At 41.1% G+C, this 12,526-nt stretch overlaps 1 protein-coding gene across 1 annotated transcript in view; it reads left to right on the top strand.

The window, feature by feature from the left end:
* The window catches only part of LOC128690736 (voltage-dependent T-type calcium channel subunit alpha-1G), a 181,199-nt gene that overhangs the window by 93,541 nt on the left and 75,132 nt on the right, over nucleotides 1–12,526 (top strand). The window lies entirely within an intron of this gene.

The raw sequence follows: 12,526 nt of genomic DNA, 5'->3' as shown, positions 1-12,526 counted from the left end.
CCATACAAGATATTGCAAGAAACCCAAAATATTTCCATTCCTATGCAGAATCCAAGGAGGAGAGTGGTGGAGCACCTGGAATTGAACAAGATTATAAACAACAACCAGCACGGATTCATGGAAGGCAAATCCTGTGTCACAAACCTTCTGGAGTTTTATGACAAAGTAACAGAAGTAAGACATGAGAGAGAGGGGTGGGTTGATTGCATTTTCCTGGACTGCAGGAAGGCCTTTAACACAATTCCTCACAAGAGATTAGTGCAGAAGCTGGAGGATCAGGCGCGTATAACAGGAAGGGCACTGCAGTGGATTAGAGAATACCTGAGGGAGGCAACAATGAGTCATGGTACGTGATGAGGTATCACAGTGGGCGCCTGTGACGAGTGGGGTTCCACAGGGGTCAGTCCTAGGACCAGTGCTATTTTTGGTATATGTGAATGACATGATGGAAGGGATAGACTCTGAAGTGTCCCTGTTTGCAGATGATGTGAAGTTAATGAGGAGAATTAAAACAGATGAGGATCAGGCAGGACTACTAAGAGACCTGGACAGGCTGGACACATGGTCCAGCAACTGGCTTGTCGAATTCAACCCTGCCAAATGCAAAGTTATGAAGATTGGGGAAGGGCAAAGAAGACCGCAGACAGAGTATAGGCTAGGTGGACAAAGACTGCAAACCTCACTCAAGGAGAAAGATCCTGGGGTGACCATAACACTGAGCACGTCTCTGGAGGCACACATCAACCAGGTAACTGCTGCAGCATATGGGCGCCTGGCAAACCTGAGAATAGCGTTCCAATACCTTAGTAAGGAATCGTTCAAGACACTGTACACTGTGTACATCAGGCCCATATTGGAGTATGCAGCACCAGTTTGGAACTTACACCTGGTCAAGCACGTTCCGGAGCTCAGGGAAACATCCTACGAAGAAAGGTTGTGGGAAATCGGCCTTATGACACTGGAGGACAGGAGGGTCAGGAAAGATATGACAGCGATATACAAAATACTGCATGGAATAGATAAGGTGGACAGAGACAGGATGTTCCAGAGAGGGGACACAGAAACGAGGGGTCACAATTGGAAGCTGAAGACTTGGACAAGTCAAAGGGATGTTAGGAAGTATTTCTTTAGTCATAAGACAAGGGGAGAAAAAAGCAATTGAAAGCATCATGAAAGTAATAGGAGAAGATAACATGACCCAGCTGGCAAATTTTCTGAGAATAGGGGGATTTGCAAGAGGAAGAATTTGGCCAGTCATAGTGATTTTCAAGGCAGAATTGGCTCGAAACAGGATCCTGCAGGAGAAAGCAAGACTAAGGGACATGTTGACGTACTGGAGGGTGTATCTTGACCGCGACAAAACACTAGAAGAAAGGCAGAAACTGAAAGAGAGGGTACAAAGACAAAAGGAGGAAAGAGAGGTGAAGATAGAGATGTTCAGGAGTACCCAGACTCAGGAGGAAGTTCAAATGCAACTTCCTTCACAACCATCTACAGAAGCCCCCCAACCAGGACAACCCCAATGCAGCCAAACATTCTAACCCAAAGCATACATGCCATACCCAATGCCCCCACCCACCTCATTACAAACTCCACCTTCACAGCAACCACCCATAGTTCCTCATCAGGTCTCCCGCTTCCCCAACCCCAATGTATCCCCCAGACCACAGTTTTAGAAAAGAAGTTAAAGGTTTGGTATACAGATGCAGATGGAATAACAAATAAATGTGAGGAGTGGCATGAAAGAATCATGGAGACATCCCCAGACATAATACACTCACAGAAATGAAAGTCACTAGGATAAGAGATGCATTCTTTCCACCTGGATATCAAATCCTCAGAAAAGATAGAGGGAGCAGAGAGGGAGTAGTTGCACTGCTCATTAAAAACCTGTGGGGATTTGAGGAAATGGAAGGAATGGGTGAAAGGGACTACGTAGTAAGATAAGATAGATAAGATAAAATAGTTTATTTCTTTATAAAGATTACAATGTGTAATTACAATTTTGATATGCTAAGTACAAAGATAGTCACTATCATGCCGAGGCATTCTGGACAAACTAATCCAAATTCATAGTAACTAATTAAAACTAGATAAGATAATAGTACATAGTAACTTTACTTAAAACTAGACAAGAAGTAGTGGTTAACTGTTTTACAATCTTATTTAAACTTAATACAAATGTGAGGTAGTAAGGTGGAGTAGGGTCCAGTAAAATAATCTTGAAATTGCACACAAAATCTACATTACAAGTAATGGTTCAGGTGGTAATATTTTATGGATTGGGCAGAATTAAAAGAGAGCAGCATGCCAAAGCCACTTGTATGCATAGCATTATGGGCAGGCTTAAAATTAACTCAAGATTAACTAAGCAATGATGTAATCAGTGATAAAACATTATTGTGAACAGATAACAATAAAGCACAAATGAGTATTACAAAGACAGGTCATATGGTTGCATGCATTGCTGTACATTCAGTAGAATGGAGTATTCTGTTAGGTAGTGTATTTAAAAAATAACAAAGTTAGATTGGGTCTTAGGTTAAACATTTATGTGATATAATTATGAGAAACATTTGAGATATACAATTTATAAGGTTCAGTTATTCAGTATTTATTTGGTTTTGGGTGAGTAAGTGATCTTTGAGAAGAGACTTGAATTTATAAACAGGTAGTGTTTCTTTTATATTTACAGGTAATGAATTCAAGATTTTAGGGCCTTTTATGTGCATTGAGTTTTTGCATAGCGTGAGATGGACTTGAGAAACATCAAAGTGTGATCTGTGCCTTGTGTTATGGTCATGTGTTCTGTTGAGGTTGGCAAGGAGATGTTTGAGGGGAGGGTTAATATTAGAGTTAAGTGTTCTATGTATGTAATAGGTGCAGTAATAAGTATGGATGTTTTGTGCGGTGAGTAGGTTTAGTGTTTTGAATATTGGTGGAGTGTGCTGCCTGTAGTGGGAATTTGTTATCATTCTGACTGCAGCGTTTTGTTGAGTAATTAGTGGTCTGAGATGGTTAATTGTTGTTGAGCCCCATGCACAAATTCCATAGGTGAGATAGGGATAAATAAGAGAGTGATATAGGGCCAGGAGGGCTGACTGTGGAACATAGTACCGTATCTTCGATAGTATGCCTACGGTCTTGGGAATTTTCTTAGAAATTTGTTGTATATGTGTATGAAATTTGAGTCTATTATCAAGGTAGCCTAGAGGTCACATAATGAAACTAATTAGCAGATGTTTTGGTTGATTTGGTTAATATTGAGAGAGATGATTTTATGGATTGGCAGAATTAAAAGCCTAGAGGTCACATAATAAAACTAATTAGCAGATGCTTTGGTTGATTTAGTTAATGTTCTAAATTTATAAGTTGTCAGGGGATCCTTGACCTGTTCCGGTAGCAAGTTCCAGATCTTTGGGCCCTTTATGTGCATAGCGTTCTTGCATAGTGAGAGACTGACTCAAGGGATGTTGAAAAGTGCCTTATGCCTTGTATTGTGACTGCGCATTCTGTTGTATCTGTTAAGGAGTAGTTTTAGGAGAGGGTTTACAGTGGAGTTTAATGCTCTGTATATGTAGTAGGCACAATAATATGAGTACAGTGGACCCCTGGTATTCGAATTTGATATTAATCCGTTCCTGAGACCTCATCGAATACCGAAAATATCGAAAAGCGAATCAGTTTTCCCCATAAGAAATAATGGAAATCAAATTAATCTGTGCAAGACACCCAAAAGTATGAAAAAAAAAATTCTACCACATGAAATATTAAGTTTAATGCAATAGAATAATTACAATAACAACAATAACAATAGAATAACAACAATAGAATAATTGACACTTACCTTTAATGAAGATCTGGTGATGATTGATGGGATGGGAGGAGGGGAGAGTGTGGATGGTGTTAGTGTTTAGAAGGGGAATCCCCTTCCATTAGGACTTGAGGTAGCAAGTCCTTTTCCGGGGTTACTTCCCTTCTTCTTTTAATGTCACTAGGACCAGCTTGAGAGTCACTGGACCTTTGTCGCACAACAAATCTGTCCACAGAGCTCTGTACCTCCCGTTCCTTTAAGATTTGTCTAAAATGGGCCACAACATTGTCATTGTAATAGTCACCAGCACGTCTTGCAATAGCTGTGTTAGGGTGATTTTTATCCATAAAGGTTTGCAGTTCAACCCACTTTGCACACATTTCCTTAATTTTTGAAGTAGGCACAATGGATTCCACAACTGGCATAGGCTTCTCAGGGTTAGCCCCAAACCCTTCAAAATCTTTCTTAATTTCAATACTAATTCTCACCCTTTTTACCACAGGGTTGGCACTTGAAGCTTTCTTGGGGCTCATGGTGACTTATTTTGCAGAAACAAGCACCAGAAACAGTGATAATATGGAATGTACCGAATGTATCCTTAGATGCGCGCACACTGCCTGGCTTGTAAACACTGGCACACACGGGGCAGTTCAGGCCACATGTGGACACATCTCGTACGAATCGCATCGAATACCGAGGCAAAATTTTTGCATTAAAATGCATCGAATACCGGATTTATCGGATACCGACGCCATCGAATACCGGGGGTCCACTGTATATGTCTTGTATGTTTAGCAAGTTGAGTCTTGAAAAGTGGTGGGGTGTGCTGTCTAGCACAGGAGCTGGTTATCACCCACACAGCAGCCTTTTGTTGGGTTATTAAGGGTCTAAGGTGGTTGGCTGTGGTTGAGCCCCAGGCACAAATACCATAGGTGAGGTAAGGATATATTAGAGAGTGGTACAGGGTAAGGAGTGTCGTTTATGGTACATAGTATCGTACCATGGAAAGGATTCCTACTGATTTGGAAATTTTCTTGGCTATGTGATGGGTGTGGGACTGAAATTTAAGATTACAGTCAAGGAGAAGACCTAGAAATTTGCCCTCCTTGTTTCTTGATATGGGGGAACCATTTATCAATATATTAAGTTGGATATATGTTACTAAGGCTCTTTTGCCAAACAGCATGAAGTATGTTTTGTCTATGTTGAGAGTGAGTTTGTTGGTCATCATCCATGTATATATCTTTAGCAGTTCATTGTTTACAGTGTTTCTAAGTACAGCTGGGTCTGAATGGGAGTAGACATAAGTAGTGTCATCTGCAAATAGAACTGGTTTGAGGAGTTGGGATGCATTGGGGAAATATTTGATGTAGATGAGAGAAAGGAATGGGCCTAGACACTATCCTGGGGTACTCCTACAGCTACAGGTTGGATAGCAGAGTTAACTCCATTTGCATATACATAGTGGTGTCTGTCATTAAGATAGGATTTTAGGTAGTCAAGGGAATGTCCTCTGATGCCGTATTGATTCAACTTGAGGCGCAAGAGATTGTTCGACTGTATCAGATGCTTTTCGTAGGTCGTTGAAGAGCCCCAGAGGATATTCAGTTTTGTCGAGAGCTGTGTATATTAGTTCAAGCATTTGTATAATAGCGTCTTTTGTACTTTTTTTTGGTCTAAACCCAAACTGGCAGGGGTTAAGTATGCTGTTGGATGTAAGGTAGGAGTAAAATCACTTGATATGGGTCTACAGTTGTTCAAGTCAGTTGGATCACCTCCTTTGTGGGTTGGGATAACCCTTGCTGTCTTGAGTATGGATGGGAAGGTTGAGGATGCTACAGATTTGTTAAATATTGTTGCAATAATGGGTGATGGCTCATATGTGGCATTTTTTATATATGAATGGTGGCAAGATATCTGTATCACCTGCTTTGTTCTTTAATGATGTAATGACGAGTGAGGCTTCAGTGGAATTAGTTGGAGCTAGAAATAGAGTACACCTACCATCCGACTTACGACCAAGTTCGGTTCCAAGAAACCGTCATAAGTCGAAATTGACATAAGTCGAACTTTACTACTGAATATCAACATAACATTTTTGTAATGACTTTATTTTATTGTTTTATTTTGGTATTTCATGTTTTACTTTACTTTTTATGCTGTTAGTAATGTATTTTATACTGTAAGGTTTAGGATAAGCACTGTGTACAACACAAACACTTGTTTATTTCCCAGAAATTTGGCATAAAAAACACGGTCGTAAGTCGAGTCGTCGTATGTCGAGCAGGTCGTAAGTTGAATGGTAGGTGTATTTGGATAATTGCCAGTGAGGTAGAGTGGAGGCGCACATAGAAAGACTCTGGCTTATAAATGACAACTAGCACAGTTTCAGGGAAGGAAAATCCTGTGTCACAAACCTACTGGAGTTTCATGACAAGGTAAAAGAAGACACGAGAGAGAGGGTGGGATAGATTGCATTTTTTTTGGACTGCAAGAAAGCCTTCAACACAGTTCCTCACAAGTGGTTAATGCAAAAGCTAGAGGATCAGGCATGTATAACAATAAAGGCACTGCAATGGATCAGAGAATACCTGACAGGGAGGCAACAATAAGTTATGGTACATGACGAGGTGTCAGAGTGGGCGCCTGTGACGAGTGAGGTTCCACAGGGGTCAGTATTAGGACCTGTGCTGTTTTTGGTATATGTGAATAACATAATGGAAGGGATAGACTCACAAGTGTCCCTGTTTGCAAATGATGTGAAGATAATGAGAAGAATTAAATCGGTTGAGGATCAGGCAGGAATACAGAGAGACCTGGACAGGCTACAAGCCTGGGCCAGCAGCTGGCTCCTTGAATTTAACCTCTCCAAATGCAAAGTCATAAAGATTGGGGAAGGGCAAAGAAGACCCCAGACAGAGTATAGTCTAGGTGGCCAAAGACTGCAAACCTCACTCAAGGAAAAAGATCTTGTGGTGAGTATAATACTGAGCACATCTCCTGATGTGCACATCAGTCAGATAATTGCTGCAGCATACGGGCATCTGGCAAACCTGAGAATAGTGTTCCGATACTTCAGTAAGGAATCGTTCAAGACTCTGTACACCATGTACGTCAGGCCCATATTGGAGTATGCAGCACCAGTTTGGAATTCACACCTGGTCAAGTACATCAAGAAATTAGAGAAAGTGCAAAGGTTTGCAACAAGACTAGTCCCAGAACTAAGGGGATTGGCCTATGAAGAAAGGTTAAGGGAAATCGGCCTGACGACACTGCAGGACAGGAGGGTCAGGGGAGACATGGTAACTTCGAGGACAAAGACAGGATGTTCCAGAGAAGGGACACAGAAAGAAGGGGTCACAACTTGAAGACTCCTACGAGTCAAAGGGATGTTAGGAAGTTCTTCAGTCGTAGAGATGTCAGGAAGTGGAATAGCCTAGAAAGTGACATAGTGGATGCAGGAACCATACATAGTTTTAAGACGAGGTTTGATAAAGCTCATGGAGCTTGGAGAGAGAGAACCTAGTAGTAATCATTGAAGAGGTAGGGGCAGGCATTATGACTCAACCCCTGCGGCCACAGTTAGGTGAGTACACACACACACACCGGTGGGAGTAACAGCTCATGAATCTTTAGTGGTTTTTGGCCCACCAAGGATCACTAAAGATGTCAGTGTCAGTGAATCAACCCGAGTAGTGAATTGCAAGCTGTTCTAAGTCAGAAAAGGGAGGTGATGACTACAATTTATATAAAACAATTTGAAAGTGGAATCATTGCCAGGAGAGAGAGGCTGGCAGCCTAGTGTCAGGTGTAGGTGTTGCCAGAAGCCAGTAACTGCAAATGCAAACAGAATAAGTGTGATCCAAGCCAGTGAGATAAGTGATAATGATAGATGATGTAGTGAATAATAAAAGAACCATAAAGCGAGGGGAATAATGATAGATCAGTTAGTGAATAATGAAATAAGCATAAAGTGAGGGGAAAGAAAAGAAAAAATTGAAGGGAAAATAACCAGTTCTTATCAGGTCTCTAGTGTTTTCCTGAAACAAGTGTGGACAATAAGAGTTTAAATTGTTCACCTGATAGCATAGTGCAAACCTGGAACGGTTTTTGAAGCATGGTTAATATGAATAGAATAATTAACGAGAAGAAGAAACTGAAGGGGAACCAGGGCCAGGAGTGCCGTCATGAGAATCATCATGCAGCCACAACAGAGCCGGGAGAACCTGAAGCCACATGGGGGCCCCAGAAACTTGGAACTGGAAAACCTTATGTATCAACACACAAGGTACACTACCAGAGAGAGAGAGAGAAGAGAGGATGAACCAGCAAGACTGGACCTAGTATTCACCTTGAGTAATGCAGATATTGAGGAAGTCACGTATGAAAGACCCCTCGGAGCCAGTGACCTCGTGGTTCTGAGCTTTGAATACATAGAGTTACAAGTGGAGAGGGAAGCAGGAAAGGCAGGATGAATGAAGCCAAATTACAAGAGGGGGAACTACAGGCATGAAGAATTTCCTGCATGGGGTTCAGTGGGACAGAGAACTGGCATGTAAGTCTGTAAATGAGATGATGGAATATGTGATAGCAATATTCAAGGAAGCTGAGGAGAGGTTTGAACCCAAGGGTAACAGAAATAATGAGAAAGCCAGGACGAGCCCTTGGTTCAGCCAAAGGTTTAGAGAGGTCAAAAGCAAGTGTGCTAGAGAATGGAAGAAGTATAGAAGGCAAAGGACCCAGGAGAATAAGGAGAGCAGTTGTAGAACCAGAAATGAATATGCACAGGTAAGGGAGGCCCAATGAAAATGACAGCAGCAGAAGCCAAAAACAGTCAAGGACCTTATAACAGGCTGAGGAAGGAAGGAGGAGAGATCACAAGAAATGACCACGAAGTATGTGAGGAGCTCAACATGAGATTCAAAGAAGTGTCCATGGAGGAGACAGAAGGGACTCCAGAAAGACAGAGAGGTGTGGTACACCATCAAGTGTTGGACACAATACATGCAACCAAAGAAGAAGTGAAGAGGCTCCTTAGTGAGCTAGATACCTGAAAGGTGATGGGACCAGATAACATCTCTCCATGGGTCCTGAGAGAGGGAGCAGAGGTTCTATGTGTACCACTAACAACAATCTTCATAACATCTATCGAAACAGGGCGACTACCTGAGGTATGGAAGACAGCAAATGTAGTCCCATTTTTTAAAAAGGGAGACGGACATGAAGCATTAAGCTACAGACCAGTGTCACTGACATGTATAGTATGGAAGGTCATGGAGAAGATTATCAGGAGAAAAGTGGTGGAGTACATTGAAAGGAATGAGCTTATCAGTGACAACCAGCATGGTTTCAGGGACAGGAAATCCTGTGTCACAAACCTACTGGAGTTCTATGACAGGGTGACAGCAGTAAGACAAGAGAGAGAGGGGTGGGTTGATCACATTTTCTTAGACTCTAAGAAGGCGTTTGACACAGTTCCACACAAGAGTTTAGTGCAAAAGCTGGAGGATCAGGCAGAGATAACAGGGAAGGCACTGCAATGGATCAGGGAAAACCTGTTGGGAAGACAACAGAGAGTCATGTTACTTGATTAGGTGTCAGAGTGGGCACCTGTGATGAGCGGGGTTCCACAGGGGTCATTCCTAGGACCAGTGCTGTTTATGGTGTATGTAAATGACATGATGGAAGGAATAGACTCAGAAGTGTCCCTGTTTGCTGATGATGTGAAGTTGATAAGAAGAATTCAATTAGATGAAGACCAGCAGAGCTACAAAGGGATCTGGACAGGCTGCAGGCCTGGTCCAGAAACTTGCCCCTGGAGTTCATCCCCACCAAGTGCAAAGTCATGAAGATTGGGGAAGGGCAAAGAAGACCACAGACAGAGTACAGTCTAGGTGGCCAGAGACTACAAACCTCACTCAAGGAAAAGAATCTTGGGGTGAGTATAACACAGGGCACATCTCCTGAGGAGTACATCAACCAAATAACTGCTGCAGCATACACGTACCTTGCAAACCTAAGAATAGCATTCCAACATCTCAATAAGGAATCGTTCAGGACCCTGTACACTGTGTATGTTAGGCCTATATTGGAGTATGCAGTGCCAGTTTGGAACCCGCACCTAGCCAAGCACATAAGAAAATTAGAGAAAGTGCAGTGGTTTGCAATATTCTCTATAAGGATTAAAATGCTGAGTTTACAGAATTTGATTATTGTGTGGTTTACATGTAGTAAAGTACTAATTACAGAGGGTGCCACTAGAACCCCTAGCATGGCTAGGCATTTCGGGCAGACCTAGATTAATTCTTAAATTTAAAATATTACAAATTATGAGGTAAGTTGGTATTATGGCTAAGTGACTAAACACTAGCTTGTGAGTTTAGCAATGTGAATGGTTTTGTTTTGGCACAATACATAGTTTCAGTATTGGAGTATCACAGGCCAACTTATGACTAGTTAGGATTCATTATTTTAAGATTGAGATTGATATTTCTGTTTATGGTCACATGGGAGAGTGAGTGTATGTGTGAACCACCAGGTGGTATTCGTGTAATTAGTTGACGGGGTGTATCAGGGAGATATAAGACTAGTCCCAGAGCTAAGGGGTATGTCCAGTGTGGAGAGGTTGAGGGAAATCAACCAGACAGCACTGGAGGACAGGAGAGATGGGGGGGATATGATAACGACATATAAAATTCTGAGAGGAATCGACGAGGTGGATAGAGACAAGACATTCCAGGAGATGTAACACAACAACTGGGGGTCACAGTTGGAAGTTGAAGACTTGGATGAATCACAGGGATGTTAGGAAGTATTTCTTTAGTCACCGATTCGCCAGGAAGTAGAATAGTCTGGGAAGTGATGTAGTGGAGGCAGGATCCATACATAACTTTAAGTCGAGGTATGATAAAGCTCATGGAGCAGGAGGAGTGACCTAGTAGCGGCCAGTGAAGAGGCAGGGCCAGGAACTGTGACTTGACCCCTGCAACCACAACTGAGTAAACACACACACACACACACACGTCAAAATTGGAATATGAAGACTCCGATGAGTCAGAGGAATTTTAGGAAGTATTTCTTCCATCATAGAGTTGTCAGGAAGTGGAATAGCCTAGAAAGTGATGTAGTGGAGGCAGGAACCATACATAGTTTTAAAATGAAGTTTGATAAAGCTCATGGAGCAGGGAGAGAGAGGACTTAGTCATTGAAGAGGAGGGGCCAGGAGCTATGACTCGACCCCTGCAACCACAAATAGGTGAGTACACACATGCACATACTTGCACACATGCACTCACACATACAGCCTCTCCTCCCTTAGCGATGTACTTGCTTACCGATGCCTCAGGCTTATGATGGGCTCTCTGACCAGTATTTATACCTAAATAATGTATATTAGAGCTATTTCCTCTATTCTCTTTATTACAATATACAGTACAGTGCTGTATAAACATTTAAAATATACCAGAAATGTTATAAATGCTGCAGAGGTGACATTAAAACAATATCAAAGATGGTTGACACAAACCCACTTCCATTATAGTATGCTCCTCATTTAGCGATGAATTCGTTTACTGACGTGGTTTTAGGAATAGAACTCCATCATTCAGTGAGAAGAGGCTGTACGTGCACACAAAAACACTGTATAAAAAAGTTTCATTGTTGAATGATACTCCACAGCAGGTGAGCCCAGAGCTTAATTGTTGAAAAAGAATTAGTTTTTCCAATGCAAAAAAAAAAAAAAAAAAAAAAAAAAAAAAAAAAAAAAAAGAGTAGGAAGCATACTGAGGTATAAGTAACAGAGAAGTTGAATACTGGTCAAGGAAAGGTAAAACTAGAAAGGCTGTATTCCTTAGTGGTAAATCAGAACCTGAACAATTTTTTTTTTTCGGAAAGCACTACAGTATTGTGATTTTTTATATTGGAAAATGATGATAATCAAACCTTTTAGCTATGTAGCTATTTCTGTAAATGAAATGGGTTTTCACTTCATAGTTAAAAACCTTTTAATGTTTATGTGCTAATTTCAATTAAAATATGATTTAGCTGTTTCAGAATAGTTTTTTACTGGTTAACCCTTTCACTGTCAGGACCTCCATAATTAAAAGTACTGACATTGTCAAGACTTAAAAAAAAAAAAAATACAGAATGTGATGGGAAAATTTATGGAATTATGCAGGTGCAAAGTTGGTGGTCTGGGTGCAGTTGATGCATTGGGGATTTTTACCCGTTCTGATTCGTATTGTAAGCTCAATTCAACCAAATTCTTAGTTATTTTACTAGTATGCCTTCCATTCAGTCAATTGAGCACAAGAAACCTCTAATTCATCTATCAGAACTTCTCTATAAAGTGCACAGAATTCTGTATGTTGTCCAGTTTTACACAACATTTAACAAATTAAAATTTAAAAACAGAATCCAAAATGAACACTGTATGCATTCCGGCAACTAAAGCAGCCTATCATCTGTTCATTAATCACACATCCAAGCTTCTGTATTACACTTGCCTCCATTTTGTATCCACATAAAAAAAATCAAAGTTTTACCCTATTTCTCTCATGGGCATCTCAATAATTGAAGTAGATCTAGTAAAAATCCATAAAACAGACTAGGAGATGTAGGGAAAGGCCCTTACCTTTTCTCAGGAAAGTCATTAAAAGTCAAACATTTGTGCTACATTGAACCCTATTTCATACTACATACTTCCAGTCCTGA

The sequence above is a fragment of the Cherax quadricarinatus genome, chromosome 24 (genome assembly GCF_038502225.1).
Source record: "Cherax quadricarinatus isolate ZL_2023a chromosome 24, ASM3850222v1, whole genome shotgun sequence".
NCBI lineage: Eukaryota > Metazoa > Arthropoda > Malacostraca > Decapoda > Parastacidae > Cherax > Cherax quadricarinatus.
The sequence above is the reverse complement of the archived record's forward strand: the minus strand, read 5'-3'. Positions and strand labels throughout refer to the sequence as shown.